General features: G+C 52.3%; 2 protein-coding genes and 1 long non-coding RNA gene across 3 annotated transcripts in view; 1 reads left to right on the top strand and 2 right to left on the bottom strand.

The window, feature by feature from the left end:
* Nucleotides 1–22749, bottom strand: part of SIDT2 (SID1 transmembrane family member 2) — a 553125-nt gene that overhangs the window by 185998 nt on the left and 344378 nt on the right. The gene's annotated exons all lie outside the window — the stretch shown is intronic.
* The window catches only part of PAFAH1B2 (platelet activating factor acetylhydrolase 1b catalytic subunit 2), a 497498-nt gene that overhangs the window by 178328 nt on the left and 296421 nt on the right, over nucleotides 1–22749 (bottom strand). The window lies entirely within an intron of this gene.
* Nucleotides 6395–21957, top strand: LOC134158527 (uncharacterized). The gene is made up of 3 exons (XR_009962804.1): nucleotides 6395–6451; nucleotides 19332–19934; nucleotides 20516–21957. It is a non-coding gene; the product is annotated as an uncharacterized LOC134158527 (long non-coding RNA).

Genomic DNA, 22749 nt, shown 5'->3' with positions numbered 1-22749 from the left:
CAACACCTTCTTGAAAGCCATCAGCTCCGTCTATTATCCCATTATGCAGCCCAAACCTCCCCAAAGTCCAGGTCATTAACAAACAGGCTGGGTGATGAGGATGTGCCCCTAGGACCCACCTAACTGCTGGCCCTCCCTCTGGCAGCGGTGAGGAAAGGAGCCCTGAAAGGGATTACAGCATCCCCCTAACCTGTGGGGCTGTAAATCACTGCCTGCTGAGTACCCATAATATACAAATTGGAGGTAAGGTTACTCCAGAGAGCCAATTAGTGCAAATCTAGGTCTGGTAATTGCAGCATGATCAGATCCTGCTCGTATCTCTGGGCAGATAAGGCGCTGGGAAGCAATCTCTGAACGCAATAGCAGTTATTATTACAGCTTCACCTCTGGTCTGCAAAGCCTCTGGGAAGCCCGGTGTCAGGCAGCATGCTGCAGCTCTGGGAGCAGGAAGGAGATGCATGTGAAGCATGGGTGTTGCCCTGCTCCAGCCTCTGCTCAGCGCTGGATGTCTCCGTCAGCAGGGATGGTGAGGTGTGGGTGCCCCGGCTGCTGTCTCTGGTTTACACTTCCCTCTAGCAGGGTATAAGGAGTGGGGGATCCCAAGCAGATGTGGCTGTTGAACAGAGCATCCTTGGGATGCACTGTGTGTGCGGGATGTGCAGTGAGGCTGAAGTTGGACCCAGGGCCTTCGGGAGCTGGTGCTGGGTGTTCTGTATGCGCCAAGTGTGTGCTTTGAACCAACTGGTTCCAGTAATTGTTGTGAAATTAGAGGCTGTATAACACTGGGAACAGAGCAGTAAAGGATCCTAAGTCTCCCTGATGGTTCTGGTTGTTAATGTCTGCCTGTAGCTTAATTACACCATCAATTCCATTAAATAGTGCGGGAACTAACTGGGATTTAATGAATACATGGAAAGGAATAAATTGGACTTACACTGCAACTGATATCCCTTTATGGAATCGGAAGAAACTGGAACGGAGATTCAATTTCTGCTAAGAAAAATCAGGGAAAGAAAGGAATACAGATTAAAGGCCTGACCTGTAGTGGCAGCTCCAGCACTGCGGTGGCAGTGCCCATGGGATGTGACACCCTGGGCAGGGACATGAACCTGGTGAGCATGGTGTAGCTGTGTGCTCAGCTCTGTCAGGGTGCTCCTGAGCTCCACACCTTCCTGCAGGATACAGGCCTGTCCCTTCCTCCCCTCGCTTTAACCCCGCATTTCAGTGGAAGATGTTTGCTTTTTTCGCTTTAATAACTCCACGCTGTTTGCTCTGGACGTGTTGAAGCACCCGGACACATTTCCTCTGTGTTGACGAGGAGCAAACAGTCCAGCGGAACACGGGTTCCTGGAAACAGGCAGTGTTTGCAGAGGAAATCCAGAGGCGCTCCTGGATTGCCTCATTGAGAGGGAACACTGGCACTGCTTGTTCTGTCTCATGCTGGACCCTGCCTGAGAGCTGGGTTGAGACGATGCTGAGAGCTTTTAGTGTGAAGGGAGCTGTGTCTGATGTGAACCGCAACAGGCTGAGCCGGCGGCCTGAGGGGAAGGAATGAGTTACTCCCACAGCAAGCACCCTGCTCAGGCTTTACTGTTGGCTTTACACGGTGGTGCAGCCAGGGCTGGAGCGCTTCCTGATGCTGCTGAGTCATCAAGCAGGCGCGTTAATTAGAGCAGAGGCTTTCAGCTGCTGTGGTTTCCCAGGGCTGGAAGAAGCCCAGCGTTGCCGTGTCCTCCTCCCTCCCGCGATGAGCTCACCGAGGCAGGGCTGCTCCCATTACCCGGGCAGTGATCCGCCCGTTGTCAGCGCTCGGCAAACACCACCAGCAGCAGCTGGGGCAGCGCTCGGGGGCTGCCAATTCAGCCGCTCTCACCCCGCGTTCGGGCTATGCTGAAGCACAAAGGGAGCTCAGGCAGAAAGGCAGCAAGCGGCGCTGCGGGGAGCAGCGAAACCACGGCAGGCTGCGAGTGCTGCGCGCCGCGGAACTCAGCTGCTCTGCTGCTGCCTCCATCTCTTGGCCTCGCCACAAACTGCTCCCGGGCTCCTTCTCGGGAGCTGACACGGGAGTTTTTCCCGGCACACCCAGCTGAAATCCACGCTTGCTGGCAGCTCAGCCCCCGCCGTGCCACGTAGGCATGAGCAAAAATAGCTGCGCTGCTCCCTCTGCATCCTCACGGGCGAGCGGAGCCGGGGGTGCCTCGAGGGCTGCAGCATCAACAGTGGGATGAGGCCCCGTTGGCTCCTGCCTTTGCTGCCCTGCCTACCTTTGGCAGCCTTCCCTCACCTTCCGCTTCCCCGCAGTAAGGTGGGATGCGGCGGACGAGCGGCAGTGACCGATGTGCAGGGCTGATGGTGTGTATGGAGATGCTGAAAGGGGTCGCGACTCTCTAAGTGCTCGTCAGGATGAAGGATGATGAGACACTTCCCTCCTGTCCCGCTGCTAATGATGCTCGGGCAGCCAGGGTTGCCGGGGCTTTTAGTTTCTTTTGCCTCTGTTAGTTCTTTCCCTGTTTATTTGTTTAATTATTTGCTTTAGGTTTCTCCCTGCTCCATCCTCTGCCTGCCTCCCCTCTGGCTTCTGCAGCTATTTGTGCTGGATCCCGAGCAGTTACCACTCTGAAAATTTAATTAGGTGCTTGGATGGAACCTGGAATTGTGTCTGCGAGAGCTCCATAGCCGCTTGGCTCTTCACTTGGGATTCAAGGCCGCTTTGCAGTGAGCAGGGGACATAGGACCCGTTGGGGTTTGTTTTTCCCATGCTCTATTTGAGAAATAATGTTGCTCTTTTAAGCCCCTGCCTTTTGTGCCTGTTTTATTTTCCCCTCTCACCGAACAATAGGACTTGTTCTGCCGTTATCCATTACGTGAGAGGGCATTATGAGAGCTCAGCGTGCGCGGGGCGCTGGGCTGGAGGAAGGGAAGCAGCGGTACCATCGGCAGAGCTGGGGCTCCAACCCCCCAGCAGCCCCATCCATTGCTCCTGAGTAAAAGGCGGCCCCAAACAGTGAGGAAACCACATCAGCCCCCGCTTCATTGTCTCTCAATGAGTACATGCTCAATGAAGCACAAGTACCGCCTTTCCTCAGCATTAGCACATAAAGGCTTGGAAGTGTGAACAGCCACTAATAAATTACTCCCCAAACTGACAGTTTGGGCTTTTTCTCCTCTTCCTGTAAAACAAGTGAAAACGATGCCAGGCTCTTCCTTACCGCTCCCTTTTATTTTGTTGTAAAGGATCAGACACAGGGGCTCCAGCGTGAATAAACTCAGATTTATGTCCCCATCAGCCGGATCCTTAAACTTCACCAGCACTTAAAACGTACACGTTTTAACTTGAAAAATTACCAGGTTTGTCTAAAGGAAGGCTTCTCCCATAAAGCAGGAAACTCATTTGAAGGGAGAAATTCTCCACCGAAGCGAACCCAGGCACTCATAAAAAAGTTAAACCAGGCATAAAGGGAAATGTCAGCTCTGGGGGAGAGCCAGATGTCTCTTTCTTTTTTTTCTCCTTTTTCATATTTTTATAACCTAGATCAGATTATAGGAGAATATATGAATGTCTCGGGCAGGGAGGGGGATGCAGCAGGAGGAGGATTGCGCTTCCAGCCTTTAACTTGGTGTAATGTGGAGCGCTCGACAAAGAAAAACAGTTTTTCATTTCTAAATAAAGCACTTGCGAGTGACACGTTTATTGCTGGCAAAGAATTACTCAAATAAGAGACATTGTCAGCTATTTATTTTAAAAGCTTTTTTTTTTTTTTTTTTTTTTTAGTTTGGGAGAAAGGAGACATCAAAAAAGCCCTTTCCATTCTGCTCAATATTCCTTTAAAATACAGTGGATTTTCCGGTCCGAAGTTGCCTTTCTGGTGCTCCCAGGGCTTTGGGGGGCCCCTGTGGGGAGCTGGGGGGGCAGAGCTCCCATCCCAGCTGAAGGAAGCCCCATGGGTCATGCAGAGGATTTGATGGATGATGCTGGATCATGCTCTTGTTATTCCACTGCATTATGGCGTTATGAATTACGGCATTTTTCAGGCTCCCAGCATGATGTGGATGGTCAGCATGGGTTGAATCGGGTGGATGCTGAGCTGCTGAACCCCGACATAGCTCAAAAGCAGCCCTGTGCTTATTGCTACCCAAGGCAATGCATCGCTGCCCGCGCTTTGATGCCACGGAAGCTGGCAGTGCTCCACCAGCAGCTTCCAGGAGGGAAGAGAAATGGAGACCCCGAGGGCTGGGAGCGCAGCAACCTGTAACTACCACAGCGCAGGAGCCGAGCCAAGCGCTGCACGCTGGGACCTGATGATAGCAAATGCACTGGGGCTCGTGGCTCCATTTATCCAGAGCACTGCGAGTCCCCAGAGCTGCTGCTGGAATGTGCCTCCGCTTTGTGCCTGGAGGAGCAGGAGTGAAGAAGGCAAAGAGAGGAAAGGGCAGGGATGCGATGGGCTGGGGCCGTGCGGCTCCATGCTGATGTTCTTCACCCACGGCTTGCCTTCCCCTCTCCCTCTAAATCCAAATACCCTCTACTTCATCTGTGCCTTTTTGTATTTGTCTTTTCATTAGCTTTTCATCTCAGTTCCTTTCCTTTCCCCACAGATTATTCCATTTCTCCTGCCTTCCCCCTTTTCTGTTCCTTTCACTCTATAATTGGATCATTTGCAGTTTATAGGAAGGATGAGAAACAAAAGGTATTGACAACCCAAGCATCCAAGATTATATGTCATGCTCAGAAAGGGAGATGAAACGAAAATCTGGATCCTCTTTCTTTGCATTCTGATTTCTGAATCCACAGAGCTCATTAGTTTCCTGCGTTCAGGGCTTTTTCTGTGTGCGTGTAAACTAGAAATCTACTTTTAGGAAGAGCTGTAGCCGGTTGACTCCAGAGGCTGGGGACTGATGACAGACAAGAGTGTCAAAGCCTGTGGTAACTGCTCAGCGTTAAACCCTCTTCTCTTTGTGGGCGTAGCTTTACGTTCAGGCCCAACACTTTTCACACTGGCCCTTGGCAAAGACGGTCAGATATTCTCTGGACAAAAATGAGTGGGGTTTTAATGTGGATTACTCGCAGCGAGTGGCTCCCAGCTACTCCCTGGCTGCAATTCCTGCCTTCCAGCTCTGTGTGCTGAGAACCGGAGTCGTTGCTGTTCCTGCCAAGCTTGGGGTTCAGCAGCTCCGGCTCCAGAGCATCCCTTCTATGGCTGAAGCCCTTCCTGGCACCACGGCCAGGGAGCCCGGAGGCAGGGACCGAAGGCTCTGTTCGGGTCAGCATGCCAGCGTCTGACCAAGCTCAGAGCAATTACTGCTGGCAGGAGCCCAAGCCATCCATCTCGGTGAATTTCCCTCCGGGGGCTGCCCCGTTAGTAGCAAATAACTAATTATTGCTGTCAGCTTTAATAAAAAAACATTAGTTGAAAGATACTTCCCCCCTGTAACTTCCCGGCGCTGTATAAATTACCGGAGTCAAAACTAACTTCTAAATTGAGTAATTCCAGCCATTTGTCAGCCTCCAAGAGCTGCTTTAATTAGTGCTGGTTAATAAAGTGTTTAGGTAATTAGCAGAACACTTGTCCTGCTTCTGCTTGCTTTTCCTTCTCTTGCTTATGACAACTCAAAGCCATTAATTGGCATCCGGGCTTCAAGAGTTATTGGCCTTTTCTACTTTTCACTCTTCCTTTGTATTAAGGTATGGGTGAGACGATTAATGGTTGCTCATGGAAGTCATCTCCACTGATGGAGCTCTGAGAGCCTCCCTCCTCTTCCTGCCTGGTTTTCCTAGCGCGGGCAGCAAGAGCACACTGGCTCCCAGGGGACGGATCAAAAGCAGCCACAGCAGCCGATTCCCAGCGGGGAGCCGGCAGGATGCGCTCAGGGAGCCTCTCCTGTCTGCAGGCAACGTGGCGCTGGCAGCAAGGCACCCTTGTGGGGCTCCTCCTGGGCCAGGGCGGCTGGAGCTTCGCTTCCATCCCACAAACCTGTCACTGCACCGGAGATCAGTGGTTGAACGTGCTGCTGGGCGGGCAGACGGGCCGCGATGGGCACTGCAGCGCCGTCCTCTTCACCCTCTCATCTTGCTCGGGCTTCAAATGCTGCCCATGCCCATTACCTGGCTCTGGAGCAAAGAGCTCCAGCGTGGGTTCCACCGGGTAGGACCTGTCCTATTCACCTGACCAGAAATCTGCGACCCTCAGCAGCCAAATGACTGTGACTGAGAGCACTGGAGGGGAGCGCAGGAACCGGGGTGGTGGGGAAGGGGTTAAGGGCAGCCCTGCCTGGTGCAGAAACACAGCTGTTGGCTGTGAGTGGGGATTTGCAGAGGCTGTGAGGAATTAGGGCCTTCCAGGGCTATAAAAGGGCTGGTGCTGGGGGCACTGGGGCTTTGTGCGCTGGAGAGGGGACAGGAGCAGAGAGGAAGGATCATGGGCGAGCACAGGGCAGTGAGCAAGCCCAGGAGGTGAGTGTGGGGTCGGGCACAAAGGTGGGGCTCTTCTCAGGGTTTGTGTCTTCCTCTTGTGTTGTGGGAGCCTTTGCTCCTGAAACAGCTGCTTCTGCCTCTCTGTGACCGGCGCTCCCACAGCTCACTTGGTAGGCAGCTGAAAACAGCTAGATTCGTTGGGTTTGCTTGGTAAATAGAGCTCTTTGACAGATGTTCAGGCTTCACATTTTAAATACTCGAGGATTAGTTGGTCTAGAAATTATCCTCATGGAAAGATCCTCCCTCTTTGAGGTTAAAAGACAGCAGGGGTCCAGCTTGGCCCTGTAATGCTAGAGGGATATCCCCCCTCCATGGGAATTAAACCCAGCACTTTCCTGTCCTTTAACCCATAGTGATATGTCACTGATCAGTGCAGTTGGTTCTAATAGCTCCCCAGGTAGATTTGGGAGAGCAACGAGTTGAACATAAAAATCCCTTTATTATTGCCATTCTGCTTTTATATACCCATCAAGCTTTCATATTTAATCTCCTACATCACAATAGCTGATCATTTTTAACATTTGACATTGATAAAGTGCCCGCTGCTATTATTCTGACATACTATAAAACATTACACCCATTTGCAATAGAAAAGGCAAAGAATCAATACTCAGCCCCATTTTCCAGCATGGCAGTAAATCACAGGGAGCCTAACAAATTGCTTTAAACCTAAGCACCTTCAGAACCAATAAAGAACCCAACTGATCCCTGTCCATTGTCATACCTGTCACACATCTTTTCTGTTAAATGGGCACCTGGGTGTTCATCCCAAAACAGCCAGCCCATCACCTCGGTCCCATGGGGGAAGTTCTTGGGAGTACAAGTTGTGGATGTACCATAAGTTCCTTTGGACAACTGGCTGGGATGTGTGGGGATGCTCCACAAGTTACCTCTGGTGAAGGATGCTGAATGAAACTCATGCTTCACTCAGTGCTGCAAAGCAAATTGATGCTCCTGACCCTGCTGCAGGGTCAGCCCTGTCTGTGGGTGTTGCAGAAATTGTTTGCTTCCTGATGTGTCTGTTGCTGGAGGGCAGGGACCTTGCTGTGTGTGAGGGTGTCCGCATTGTCGCCGATGCTATGAGTTGTGTGCATCCCTGTGCACCCCCCTTGCATCCAGTCATGGAAAGGTACAGGGAACAAAAAGCAGGCGCATGAGTTTTCCATCTGAGATGAGGTGTGCACAGTTTATGAGTGGTTTTGGCACGTCTGCTGTCAAACAGCTCCTCAGTAACACGGTTTACCTGGGCTGGCTGATCTATAGGGACCTGGCTCCCAGACCCCAAGCATGACATTTTGAATGTGTCTTCATTGCATTTGTAAGGGATTAAATGAACGTGTTTTGACAAGATTGATCATATGGATGTTCGGGTGATTTCTCTTTGAGGCTTCAATCTATGGCTTGTACAACTGGCAGAATATTATTGTGTCTCATTAAAATAATGCATGGCTGCTGGGTGCTGCTGCACACAGGAAACAAATGGTCAGGGAGCTCCCTCTCTTGAGGCTGCCCCGCAGAGGCCATGGCAGCATCACCTCCCATGTCAGTGTCCTGGAGCTGCTCCCTTGCTCCCATGTTAGATGGTTATTTAAGCCGTGCTATGCGGAAGGATGCTCTGAGCTAACTCGTGCTGTTAATACCGGCTGGGAGGAGGAGGCACACTCCAATTCCTCTGTTTCTGTGTGTACCCATATCCTTAGCCATAATGTTCCTGTTACCCTTATCATTCTGAGAGGGGGCTGTGTGGTGCCATGAGCTGGGGCTGGGGGGGTCCCCCAGGGGTCTGGTTTGGTCTTTCAGACCCTGCAAAATGTTCTGCAGCTTTGGGACTGAGCTTTGATGGCAGGATGGGGTTTTCCCTGTGGGATGAGGGGGTTTTGCTGTTTACACTCTCGGCTTCAATTTCATTAACCTTGTGGCTGTCTGCGCTCCATAGCCTTAGGAGGAAAACAAGGGCAAAACCACCTTTAAAACCAGACAAAGGTTTTTAAGCCCAGAAGCCCTGGGAGGCCCTCACTGTCCTGCTCCTGCTCTAGAGATACTCGAGCCTTGCAGCTCCTTTGGCAAAAGGAGTGGTAAATCACTATCATCCTCCTTACGGAGGCAGGGAATCACAGCTTGCTGCCTTGAGACAGCAGCAGCATGGGGGTCTCCAGACCCCCTTGGGGTTTGTGGCCTTTGTTAAGGTGCTGCATGGAGATGCCAGTTCAAGGCCTTGGATGCCGTGCTGGACACCTGCCCATCCACATGGCTTTCAGCCCAGCACAACTGCAATCAGCTTCTGAACTGCTTCCTGTGCGATTGCTGCCAGTGGGACCATTGGGGATGGAGTAGGAGCATGGAAAGACAAGTGTGTTTGCTCCACTGGCTGAAGACAGAGTCACCGAAAGGCTTTGCAGGGCTGGGCTCGTCCCAATTCATCCCACACCGCTTGGGTTTTCCTCTCTTGCTAAGTCACAGCCGTTTGTGATATTGCTGTTGAGCCTGAATGGGAATAGGAGAGGACATTTTCTCTCTGCTGTTCTCAGCTTGTCAACAAGACTTATCTCCTTCCTGCTTGGGTCCAGGCTTAGGAAGCCATTACCCTTGGACAGCAGGTGAACGCAGCAGTCTTCTAGGTGTTCGCTGGCAATTTGCATTGCTGCATTATGCATGGGGGCAGAAAACACGGGAGTAAAGTACAAGGAGCAGGAAATCATTGTGGTGGTTTTAATCTGGAAGGCGAGATCGAAATGCTGTTTGTAGGTTGTCTTTAATGGTCCATCAATTGGTAATTAGTGTTGTGTTATCACATATCTTTAATAGAATATTGATGCTGTTGGCAGAGATATAATCCCAGTGTCAAGAGCAATTCTGCTCTGTCCAGCGTGCTGTACTTGTTACGGCAGAGCTGGTAGCAAGGCTTGTCCGGTGCTTCTCCAATCACTTGCATGTAGTGCTTCACCACAGGACATCACAGAAACACACGGTAATGACTTGCTTTGGGAGCAGCTGCCAGGGAGGAGGTGCTGGCTCATCCCCACTGATACAGACATGCAGGAATAGGGGCAGAGCATCCCTCGTGGTGCATCACAGCCGGGCACCGGATCTTTACCTAAGCACCTTTGGTTTCCATTTGAAAGCATGTGAAACAGTAATAAATACCAAGCCAGGAAAGTTAATCTCCATCCACAGCATGGTAATAAATGGGAACTTAAACAAAAATCAATGCTGAGCTGTTCATTCCCGAGCCCTCATGGGGCTGGATTCAGGCATGGTGTGATGCTGCGGCCAGCCCCTTCCCTTGCGGTGGTGTCCCTATGGTGCTGGGAAGCTGCACATCCTGGGAGCCTTTTCCTCTGCTGGAGCCCAGCAGGTCTCGTTTCTTGATGGGTGTCAGGCCCTGGATTGATTCAGCTGAGTTCATTTTACTTTTGCACCTCGGGACCATAAGAACTGTTTAAGGAATCGCATCCCAGCGCTTCCCTATGCGCGCGCAGGCACGGCTCGGGAAGATAACAGAGTCCTCCTGCAATCGCCTCTCGAGTGACAGCACAGGGAAACGGGGATCGATACTTCCCCTGTTATCTCCACCCACCAAGGGCCGTGCTGCTGTCCCTCCTTCCCCGCGAGCCCTCCTCTCCTCTCGCTCCCGTCAAGGATTTCTCAGCCATCCTTCAAGGGCACAGGCAGCCCAGAGCGGCGGAGCACGGGCAGCATCCTTCAGCCTGGCTGAGGGCAGCCATGCCCTGCCTGCAGTGCTGGGAAGGGAACCTTTAACTCCCTGCTTCTCCCCAGCCGTGCAGCGAGATCCCTGATGGAACCCAGCCTCGGTCCCTCCCCTTGGATGGCCCCTGCGTCGCCCCTCGCCGGGATGGCACTCGCAGCTCTGATGGATGTGCTTGCTGGAAGAGTGTCGCATCCCAGCGGAGCGATGTTGTGCGTGTTCCCGGTGCAGCGTAATGTCAAATATCAATCATGCACGATAAACACAGTTTGAAAGCAAAGGACGCTTCAGAGGAACAGGAGAGAGGAATTTCAGAGCTAATTTGGAGCCCTGGCTCCCCCAGAGCAGGATGGGACCAGAGAGGGGACCGCCACCAGTGGGTCCTGGAGGTACTGGGTTTCTGTGCAAGCTCAGCACCCTTCTTTTCCCCTGGGATGAGAGAGTTTTGTTACTGCAGAAGCCATTGTACCGAGATAGCCATAAACAGCATCCCATGCTCAAGACTGCTGCAAGCACCCCAAACCGTGTAAGCGTCTGGATTGGTAAAATCAATCACTTCTGGGAAGCCTTTGAGGACAGGGAGAACTTCTCTTTCCATAGCACCTTAAAGGTCCTTCTGGGACTCTTGGACTGGCTCTCTCTTGTCCCCCCGCTTCCTTCCACCAAGGGGAGCTGCAAACCTATCTCAGAAGGGAAGATGGTTCAAGCTTTGGGCTCCTGCTCTGGATTCCTCCAGGATAATCCCAGCAGCCATGGCTGCCTTGCCTCTGCAGTGGCTCCAGCCTGGCTCTCCCATTGGATCCAGCATTCTCGGCTCCTTCACTCATGAGCCCTGATTTAAAAACGACCCATGGATGCCTCCTCTGATGCATCAAGCTGCTTTAAACAGCCTTGTGCTGGAGCAGGCACAGTAAATGTGCTGGGGTTCCGCTGCTTCCATTTCCATGTCTCCCTGATTGATTCCTTTTTTCCCTTTCAGTGCCTTCAGCCTCAATTAAGTAAAATGGCTTAGTACGAGCCTGCATTACAGTCATAGTCCCATTGACATTTACACTTGAGCACGGTTTTTTTAAGCACCCTACTCTACGGGAACCTTTAAATAGCCTTGTTTCCATTTTGTTGCGTGTCAGTGCTGATGACAAGGTACAAAACTCTCCAGGAGATGAGCAAGGAGGCACGAGCTGCAGAACCTGCTCCTCTTCTGCACACACAAGCTTTCTGCAAGGCTCGGACCGATAAAGCCTGAGCTCCATGGATATGAAAGAGAAAACTGATGAAATCAGATCCCAACTCTGCAGGCTGGAAGCATTGATGCTGTTGCCCAGCACACATGGGGCACGAGCCATGGCAGTGAGTGGCATGCTGGCTCTCTGTTGCTGGAGGGATACAGTGCAGCACAGCATCCCATTCCCAATGACTCCCAGCTGGGTCTAGAGCTCTTGGGAAAGTTAATCCGTAGTCTTTAAACCAATCCTGGAGCAGGGGTATGGTGGATGAGAGCCACTAACGAGTGATTCCTCTTCCAAACGCTCCCAGCGTGTTCCAAAGCCTGGATGTATTTAACTTTTAGCAAGACACCAGCAATCAGAACTCTCTTCTTCGCAGCCACAAAAGCATCTGCAGCGAGGTCTCCCGGATGGTGACGGCGCTGCACATTAGCATGTATTTTCTGGAGAGCTGAACCATCATAAGCCTCGCCTTGAAAGCTATTCCGAGTATTTACAGCTTCTATGAGGCCCCCCGGGAGAGAAGGATCTTGCACTGCTGCAGACAGTGCTTGGGAATAAGCGTTCCATTTAGGAGCAGGTTTGCCTCCGTCTAGCTGGGTTCTGGAAGCGCTCGCTCCCACCGCTGGTTACTTCCCCCTGGATCTCCCTTGCCCCAGCAGAAGTGACTCTGGTGACGCAGGCAGAAGATTAAGGGTTTGGGCAGGGAAAGGGCTGTGGCAGGTGGCAAGCTTTGGGAATGGAAGCGACATCTCCCTGCAAATACCTCACTGGAAATAAGGAGAGGGCGAGACGTCAGGGAGACAAAGCAGCTGCATTGTCTGTCAGCATCGTGCTGCTTGCGGTTTTCCAGGAGGCACTGGTGGGTTTCTGAGTCTACCCGAACGTGTGTGCCGTGTCCTATTACCCCATCCTCAGGATCCCGTAACCATGTCAACCAGAAGGGAAGGCAAGGAAAGCAAGCAAAAAGGAAGGGAAAGCTCAGCCTGAAACCCACTATCTTTTGGATTATGTGAAGCACACGAGTACCTGATCCAGCTCTCTAAATTACAGGGTGTTACAGCTTTCTGTTTATAGTGGGATGTCACAAGTTGTAACGATCTGCTACATCATTATGGGAGCGGATGCCAAACTTGGATCTCTCCGTGTTTATAAAAAGCTTCTCTTTGCTGTAGCGCTGTGGAGGGGTTCGGAGCTCCCTGGCAAGTTGGGAGGACAGGGCTTGTGTTTGTCTGGGGGCACACGCAAGTGCAAACACAGCTGGGGATGCATGTGGTGACACACGGGCAGGGGTTGCTGGGATACCCACCCCATCCAGGAGCGATGTTGAATTACAGCTGCATTGCCATTGTCCTTACTTGATTGACATGTTTCTATTAAGAGCTTCAGCCCAGAGCAGAAACCATCCATTCAGGTCACAGTGCCTGTAAGTGCATGAAGGTGGCAAGCAGGGAGGCTCTGGTCAGACAGCTCGCACCAAATATGACAGTCAGAAAATCCCTACTGGGTAGATAACATTGACCTGGTAACAACAGCCATGGAGATGAACAGCCTCGAGCCTGGCCTCGGCTTTGCTGCTGCCTCACCCCAAACTCTGGGCTCTCCAGGCAGTGATTTGAGTGGGACAGCCTGGGAAGAGCAGCGGTATCATCCCTATGCTGCTCCGTGGGCATCCCTTGGACAACTCCTACTGCTGGCTCAGGTGAGCAGAGGAGGGTCTGCCCATTGCTCAGGGGGGCTCATGGTGTTATTCCCAGTGCAGATGCTGCATCCAGCACCCCACATTTCCAGGGCAAGTGATGGTGGAGGCTCCTGACAACAGCAGCACCGTTCCCTGCATGAAATAACCCGAGAGGAGCAGCAAGCAGAGAGCCTCTTTGCAGGCGTTTGCCAAAAAAATGTGTGCCTGAATAGCAAGAGAAATAAGAGAATTGCTGGAGCTGGTCTGCGGGGCTCAGCACTGGGAACAGCATGTTTTATTCAGTGAGGAGCAGCTGCAGTACCTGGAGCAGAAATTCAGCTTGTTGAGGACTAATCTGGGCAGATCACTGAAGCTTTGGAGGGTCTAAACAGCCAGGGAGCAGATCTCTTCTTTGTTGCAAGATGCTTCTGCAGAGGGGGTCAACCTCCCGCCTTTCCCCTGCATGGTGGGACTCCAGTGCCGAGTCCCCCCACAGAATGAACCCCAAACTTTGCTCTTGCCAAGCTGCTTGTACAGCTCCCAGTCCTCACCCGCAGCCCCTCTCAGCTCCTCGGCTGCTGCTCCATGTCCCGGGTGAGCATCTTGGGTGTGTTTGAGCCTGCAGCCTGCCCCTGCTGCTTGAGGTCAGAGAGGCGAGGTCGTGACAGGATTTTATTCTCCTTTCTTCTGTGTGCCGGGGTTGGAAGATGAAGTTGGTCAAATCCCTCCTGCTCTGGGCAAAGAGCAACGTTTGCAAAGGCAAAAGCCTGGCGCCAGTGCCGTTCCTCACGTGCCTGGAACACGAGGTGCTGGGGCAGGAGGGAGGCAGGAGAGCATCCCTGGTGCCAAAGCCACTGCATTGCTTCATCCAGCGGTTATTCAGGGTCTGTGGTGCCTTTTGTTTGGCTAAGTCGAAGGGCTCTGTTCTGAGCCATATCCTCAGTATTTCACATCAAGCACGCAGCCGAGCCTGGAGTTTCTCTTCACACTTCTGACTTGACTTTCTCTGGTTTTAGGCTAACTTTATGTTGATTAGTCCCCAGCATTCCCAATCCACATGTCCCAGCGCAGCTCCTGGTGGATCCTGACCATGGCCAGGCCTCTGGGATCACTTTAGGGCCATTGTGTGAAGCCCCCTCATCCTTGGCAGGATGCTCTGTCCGGTGCTCTGGGGAAATGGCTCCAGCCTGGAGAATGATTTAGGGGAGACAATTTAGAAGTCAGGATGATTAATGTGCGTGACTTCTCCGGCATGCCGGAGGGGATAAATCAAGGCGGAATGGGGAAGCAGGGCATAAATCCAGTGGGTGTCTGCACGGGGCTGGCGTGGAGGAAGGCAAGGCTCAGCCTGGGCGGCCCCTGGTGCCTTCATGCGACTGACTGAGGCTGCTGCTGGTGAGGATGAGGAGGGTTGCACGTGTGGAGAGGTTCCACTCGCCCAGGGCACACAGCATTGCTCAGTCAGATCCTCTCCCATGGCATCCTGACGTGGGCACATGAGGTTACCTTATCTGCAAGGGAAGGAGCCAGGACTTGTCCTGGAGCCCCTTGCAGAAACCCAGGAATAATTTGTGAAGATGAAGGAAGCAAAAGGTCCATGTGTCTGCAGGAGGAGAGAAGCGGGGGGGGAAGGGAGATTTTATTACAGAAATTTGCCAGAGAGACTCTTTAATAATGTAATTCATCTTTCTGTCAAACACGTCACATTAGTGCAGTGAAAAGGAACTTTGAGAAGATGAATTAAGACTTAAATACATTAAAATGACTTAAGAAATATTTAAATGCAATACAATTTATTTTCTGTGTAGGCTTGTTTCATGCCCAAGTGTCTCTGCCACTTCAGAGGCCAGTCCAAAGCCTGTGAAGTAGGCGTGCAGCTCTGCATAAGCAATGCCACTTCCAATAGCAGGGAGACTTGAATCGGTGCCCAGGTACAGGATGGGGGCTGACTGTGCCGCAGGAGCCAGACCCCTTCCTCCCCACATCCGCCTCTGCTCTGGCTCTGGAGGAGCGATGTGAGAGGGGAGAGGAAAGGAAGGAAGAGCAGGGCCCGGAGCTGCTGCTTGCTCTGCAGTGGTGGGACTAAAAATAGCTCGGTGGGGGCTTCCTGCTCCTGGGTGCTGGGTGCCCACTCCTTGGTGCTGGGGCAGAGCGCTCCCTCCTCCCTGTTTCTCTACCTCGTGGCCAGGGCCTAGGGTAAATCTGAGTTTGTTTCTGCTCCTCAACCCAAAGTGCTTCATGAGAGAGAAGCCACAGGAAGACGCTGGGAGTCATTCAGCTGCTAGGAAATAAGAAGTGGGAGGGATGCTGGAGCACAGAGCATGGTGAATGCGGCTGCAAGAATTGAACTTTCCTTGCCACAGAGCACGCTCTGAAAGCGTTCCATTATCTCCCCGTGCCCATAGAAATGGCTGGAATTGCTTCCCAAAGTCTTTAAAGGAGCTCTGTATAAAAGGCACGCGGCTGCTCTGTGGCAGAGGAAATTAAAACCCTCAACAGCAGCTTGTCTGTGTGCCCTGGGAGGGAAGGGTTCGTCTGGAAGCATCCTGCTTTCCATCCGCTCTCCCTGCATGGGGCAAAAGCGGCATAGCTTTGCTCGGGAGGAAGGGTGTAGAGGGCACCCACCCTCAATGAAGGAAGAAAACACAAGGCAGACGATCCCTGTTGTACCAGGGGGGGAGAGCACACTGGGGGATTGCTGAGGGATGGAGAGCACTGGCAGGGACACGTGTCCTGACCTGGCACATTGTCAGGTGCGGGCTCAGCATCCCCCTGAGGTCACCAAGTTAAATGGAGCTGGGTTTAAACAGGAGCTGCCTAATTTGTGATCAATAGCAACATCTGTAAGTGTGCATAGGAGGCAGAGGGCTAATCAGCCGATGGCTGCTGAGGTCAAAGGGTTCCCCCTGCAGCAGCAAGCTGGCTCTGTGAGTGGGCACAGCTTCATCTCCCTCTGAAGCAGGGCACACTGCTCTGCAAGGGGGTGAGGTGGCAGCCTGGGCCACTCACCACGTCTGTGTAATTACATTGAGCATGTGGCATCCATGACTTGAAGCCACCGTGGCCTGGAAGGGGATGGCTCCAATGGAGCCATTTGGGCTGCCTGGTGGAGGAATGCTCTCCCTGTGCTTGGACTCCATTCCAAGGATAGTGTTTTCCCGCTGGCCTCCCCATCCCTGATCGGAGGGAGGGGAGGTTTCATTGCTGCAGAAGCACACAGCACTGTGTTTGGTCTGGGTGACCTTCCCCTGTCAGTAAACGATCCTTCCTGAGAGTCCTCTCCCTGCAAACATCCCCCACCATTGGCTTAAATGGGGCAAGAAGCTTTTGCTCTACAAATAACTTCGTTAGAGCAAACTGGCTTGCTAAGATCACAATTTTCCAGCTATGAAACTGCAGGTGCGGTAGCTCCAGCTTTGTTTCCTTGCCTATTACTGGGCACTCTCATCATTATACTGTGCAGAAATCCCTCGGAGTTATTCCAGCATGTAATACATGTCAAAATGCAGCGAGACCCCATTCCCATGCTGCATATGTATTTATGGAGCATCATCCCCGGGCACAGGAGAGCCAGTGCAGGGTGAGGGCGTGCAAACAGGACCCCTCTGCACCGTCAGCCTGCCCCGCTTTCCCACCTCCATCTCATCTTCAGACATCACCTCCTGCTGAAACACCAACTGATGAGCTCCCTGATGTGACAAATAACTGGTGTATAATTGGTGTAAGTTGTCAGAGCGTTCCGGCGCGCTCCCGGTTGGATGTGTTGCAGTCATCCTGCATTTTAGACTCCCCTGATCTCGAGTCCTGTCTCCGCAGGATTTACAAGCAGGATCTGAGCACACGTACGTGCACAAACATGCTCAGGAAGAGAGCGAGAGCTTGCACTTGTCTTTCCCATCCTAATCAGGAGGCGTTATCCTTCCCCAGCCCAATCCGTATGGACCTGGGGCCATTGAGACATAGCCTACCAAGGTGATGGCACTGCAAGGCTGGCTTTGGGTCTGTTTCCTGGAATGTGATCCGATGTTAAGGGGAAAACCAGCAGATTAGAGACTGTTGAAAGTAAGGGATGTCAGGGAGCAGGAATGGTGCTTCCCAAGGGCCCTCGGGGCTGGAAGGACCCCGGGCTCCTCGCTCCGTGCCTCTTTCTAGTCTAAGCCTCTCTCTGTCTCTTTTGCTCTGCAGAAACCCATTACTGCCTGTGATATATTTTTGGTCAACCTCAGATAAGTTTTCCCCCTTGCCTTTATTTTATGTCCTCTGCAGGGTTTCAGGAGCTTTAGAATCTTTTGCTTCCCTTTCCTAGGACGCGTTTTACGAGGTTTTAATTACTCTTGTTTATTGTTATCGTGCTTTAACTGCCTGCTGGGTCCCTCCGAGCCCGTGAGGGAGCAATTTATGACTAATACTAGTTTTATTATTACGATTATTCCCCAGCTTCCCTGGATTCTCCGTGCCTCCCCTCTGCACCTTCCCTCTTTTATAGGCCTTTCTGTTAAGTTCCTTCCTCTCATAAGTCAGACCTGCCAAACCCTCTTGGCTTTGTTTCCACTCGACTTTAAACGCTCTTTCTTCCTGCTTCTAGTGAGGTGCTTCGAAGTGTAACCATGCTGGAGGAGTTATTACTGCGTGTAGCCCTGCAGCGACACAGCAACCAGCCTCAGGCACCGCCTTGGACCGCAACCACGCTAACCCCAAGGAGCTGGGATGGATCATGCTGCATCCCCGCGCTGCCGCAGCAGTGACTGGCTGTGAGCAGGGGTGAGAGCTGCAGAGCGCTGCAGGCTCCTGGCCTTGCCTTGCTTGGTGATGGTGATGTGGGCATTGCTCGCTGTGCCGGGCACGCAGAGGTATGTGAGTGAAGCTGCTGCTGCACCCGGGAGCCACAATGGTGGTGCCTGGTTCATCTCTCCTGTGTGCTCGCTCTCTATGGCTATCTCTGCTAATGAGCTTGCTGGCAGGAGCAACTGCATGGGCAGCACTTTTGCAGGCGCTGCCTGATAGAAATGAAGTTTTAGCTCCTAAAGACAAGAGCTGTTGACCAAACCTGGCGCTAGATGCACCAGCCATGGGATGTACACTGGGACTGATGTCCCTGTGGGGGCTTGGCCACGCGGTGACTGGGATGTGTGCAGCAGAAAACATGAACTTCTATTCCCTGACAACCAGAGGAGGGAAATGGAGGCAGAATGTTTGCTGCTGTTGTTTGTTAGGTACCACGTGTCGGGCTCTGCTGCTCTTCCTGTATTGGAGCACCCACCTGTGACTGGCACCACATTCCCAGGAGCATCTTCACTCCCCCCCAAGCAGCTCTAATGAGGGGGAAGCAAATCCAGGCTGGCAAACAAGTGTGTGTTGCACCTCTCGCTGCAAAGAGATTGTTAGAGCTGGATTAAATGGGTTTAAGGAAAACGTCCTCGGGATTGGAGCTACAAATGGCTTTTTGATCAAAACAACAGCGTTCATTTTGAAACCCCAAACTGTTTCATTAAACATGTTCGGGCTTTGTTTGTTTGTGTCAGAAGCGAGAGGCTTGAAAATGGAAAACTCTTCAGTGTTGTTCTGTCTCGGACTTTCAATGAGGAAGCGAATGCGCTGCAAGGGTGATGGCCAAGAATAAGAACAATTAAAAATTTATTTCCTGGGGGGAAAAGGAGCGCTGAGAACGCTCGGGAAGAAGTTCACGGGTCTATTTTCAGGCAAACTTCTCTTGGCTTGAAAGGTAGGAGCTGGCACCTGGTGTGAATAGAATCGCGCAGGGCCCTTTTGTGTCGTTTGAAGCTGGAGAGGGGCGCCCGCCCGGGATGCAGAAAGGCTTTACTGACACCTGACATTTGAGGCGATCTGCCCTTTTCCAAAGGCAAACACCTCAGAAGTGTTTTCATGAGCGGTGGCGATAATCAGGCTGCAATCCCAGCTCCCTGAAATCAATGGGATCCTTTGCAGCTGCTGTAACGGGGCCGGTGTCTGGTGCTGACTTCAGCTGGGGCAAGTAATTCAGGAGAGGAGCAGCCCCTGTGCCCAACACGTGTGGGGCGCAGCCTCCCTTTGGCACCAGAGGGTTCTCCGGGGCGGATTCTGAGCACCACTGGTGAAAATGCAGCGTCTTTCATGCAGACAGGTAGTGATTGTGTTTCATGCAGTGGGAATTGCCTTGTGGGGAGGGGAGGTCCGTGCCCTGCCATGACTGCGTAGAAATCTGTCTTCTACCAGGTGAGTCCTCTGGTTGTCATCCCATTTCCACAGGAGGACAATCTGCAGAGCATAAGGTCGCTCTCAGCTCCAGTTCAAGTGAGAGGGATGAAGAGGAGATATGTGGCAGGTCTGTGCTGTGCTGTGATCCCAGCCCAGGCTGATGCCCGGGGCAGCTTGGCTGGCACCACTCATGCAACGAGCACCGCTGCCAGCGCATCCCCGAGCCTGTTACTGGGGGACTGGATGCACCGTCAGCTGGATCCTGCTAACGGTGGAGACCCGTATAAAGCGAGGCAAAACTGAGCTTCCCTCTGCAAAGCGAAGCAGCTGGTTCAACTAATTAAATGTTAAAAATTCCAGCAAGACGAGCGTACCAGAAAACAAACAGGCTCGGCAGCCAGGACGGGAAGACTTGGAAAGGATCCGCGCGCTTCCCTGCCTCTCCCATATGTGTCTGCGTAGACGCTGGCACCTGTGCAGCCATGTGTTCACACGCCGTGTTTACGGGCTCCAGCGAGCCTGTTTCCATATGGATCTGTGCAGGTCAGAGCTGCGGGGCTCTGCACCCCCACGCCACTCGTGCCTGCGGTCCCCTGCGTGCCTGGCAGAGAGCTCTGTGTGTCCCTGCCGGGAGGCAGCTCCATCGCTCCTTAGGTAAAGGCTCGGGGGAGGAGGGTAAATATTTGTTAGCAGTGGTTTTGCAAATTGCCACTTTGCGGGGAGGAAATAAGAGCCATCCATTTGTGCCGGCGCTATTAAAGATTTTCTATAAAGTGCCTACATTTCCAGTGCAGCTGAATGGATTTCACTGCAGCAAACTGCGAGGACAGAGAGGCACAGTGGAGGGAAATATCATATACAGTGATTCACAAACACATAAAAATACCCTGCCCAGCTTGTCTCTTCTCCCACCGCACAACAAACACCTTGTGACTCATTCTTCAATGTATGGACGGGTTTGAAAATGGAAATTAGATTCGAACATTATTCATTAAGACTTGGGATTAGTTCACTCCAGTTAGCTCCTAAAACCCAGCATGCCAAGTCAGGCTAAAACACATTTGAAGGCTGTCTTGGTCACGAGACAGGTCTAACAGCCACGGTCCTTTTCTACATCAATGTTTCTGCATTCAGGTTAAAAAAAGGCAGAAGAGCTTAATTCCCTGCTCCTTGAATCGAATTAATCAGATAACTGAAGGTAGGTGGAAGGTAGAAATCAACGTTTCTCTTGGCAGGCACATCTAACTGGAAGGGCCGGAGCTCTCTCTGCAAACAACAAGCTCACAATGTGCAGGAGATAAAGAGAAGGGACGGAGGGCATCGGAGGAGTGACAGCGCTCGAGCGCCTTGCCACTGGCAGTGGCAAACATCCAGGTATGAGTACGGAGCCAGGAGGTGATTTACGGTCACACGCTGATGCAGTTCTGCTCACAAACACGCTAACTCCCACCAGGAAGAAGCGCTAATGAACGTTCCAGCAGCTCCTCTGCTGCCTGTCGCATGTGAAGATGCTGCTGAGCATCACTGGACGCTGCAGTCAGAGCATAGGTTGGGACCAGCAATCTGTGATGGTGAGAGCTGTTTCCCCAACCCAGGGAGCCCTGTGTTTGACAGCAGACACTTAAGCACCTTCTCCTGGGAGCACAGGTGCACTGGAGAGGAGCAGGGCATGGGGCATGGCTCAAAGGACACGCATCACGCAGCAAAACCAGCTCAAAGCAGGCGTGGTGCAGCTCACAGCCTCAACATCTGAATTCCAGGCAAGCTTGGAGCTGGCACTGCAGTTATGTGCGAGGCTGCTGCAGCCTCTCCTGCCTCTGCCAGCGGAGAGGAGCAGCGCAGCTGTGCTTACTGCTGCTCCGAGGTATATTTAGTCTCTAATGACAGCACGGGGCAGTTTGATACAAACGTAGGGATGCTGCGACTGCATTTGGACAGTCGCTCAGGTAAGCGGTTGCAGCACCTTCCTTTCAAATGCCCAACTCAGGCACAGCTGTCCTAGGAGCGCAGCTGAGGTTTCTCTTAGCAATGCTCTGCCCGTAGGAGATGCCCTCAAAGGTTAGGTTTCTCCAGGCTGTCAGCAGAAGCAATACCATGCGAGCGAGCACCTAACAGGAGGCAGGAAGGAGCCAGCATTGCGATGCTCAGGGTGTCGGGCGCTCGCTGCCAGCCGGCTGAACGAGCTCCAGGCCACGGCAGCAGCTCCCCTGCATAATTTCACAGGACCAATACCTTTGTGAGCAGCACAAGCTGCTCGTGGGCAAAGAATCAAAATTCATAGAATAAATTACACGCACTAAATTATTTGCCCAGCTTTGTTGATTATCTGCAGTTAAAAAGTTGGAGAGAGCTGAGCTCCTCCATGCATAAACACCAGGCAGATACCTGTCATTAGGAGGTGCCAGGCTCTGGAAAGAGGAGAGGAGAAATTCCAGCCCCTGCTCCCCTCAGGCGGCCCCGGGGTCAGGGTGGGCACAGCCCCATCATCAGGCCAATGTAGTAACGGCACGGCAGGGATTACTCCGGTGTTACTTGGCCTGCTGCAGCTTGATGGTGATGCTCCTAGGCGTGAGAGGGATTTGCTGTTTGCTAACGGAATTAAACGGGGTTTATGATGTTATCTGTATGTTATAGAGCATTTAATGGCATAAATACAGTTCGGTGTGAGCATCGGAGCAAGGACAGGGGTTGTTGTGCGCTGCTTTTCCATCTCTAATCCCTAGGAATAGCTCCAGTCCTGCAGTGGAGCTTGCAGGAGACCTGTGGGAGCGAGGCAGGGATTTTGGAGATGCTGGACTTGGATTTTTTGTTTCCAATTTGGCTGCGAGAGCACGGATGCTCAGGTAAAGATTGGGGGAAGCAGCGATTTGTAGTTAGAATCTGCGGATATGTAAACGCTGTGAGGATGATGCTGAATATCCAGGTAATTCTCCCAGCTCCATGGAAGACACCTGAGGTGGTTTTGGTCCCATCAGGAGCATGCAGACCAAGCCTTGGTGGCCCTGTGCATGACAATGGAGGGTCCTGCTCCCTGTGCTCCCGGCCGCATGCTGACGCTCTCCGCCAAGGGAAGGAAGCATGCGGTGGGTCAGCGCATTGAAGGTTTCTGATTGAACCCGGTGATGAATCGCAACTTGATGACTTCCTCTACATCAATGGAGCTGAACTGGCTTGGGGAAACTGTTTGATTTAAGAAGAATAGGCCTAATTTTGGAAGTGCTTCACACCCATCAATCTAAGTGAAATTCATTTATCTGAGCACAGCTGATACGTCTCCCATTTACATAGCACTAAGTGCCTCACAATCCTTGATAGATTCAAGCTCACAGCAGGGGAAAGGGGCAGCACTGCTAGCCCCTTTGCACAGGCGGACAGGAGATGTGCGGTGTAATGGGAGTCAATCCATCACTCTGCCCCACACCCAGGAATGGCATCCACCTCCCAGGAATGCTGCAGCTCTGAGCAGGAG

This window comes from Pezoporus occidentalis, unplaced genomic scaffold, assembly GCF_034315485.1.
Source record: "Pezoporus occidentalis ecotype Australia unplaced genomic scaffold, CSIRO_AGI_Poc_V1 ctg130, whole genome shotgun sequence".
NCBI lineage: Eukaryota > Metazoa > Chordata > Aves > Psittaciformes > Psittacidae > Pezoporus > Pezoporus occidentalis.
Note: the sequence above shows the minus strand (reverse complement) of the source record. Positions and strands in the feature narration are given on the sequence as shown.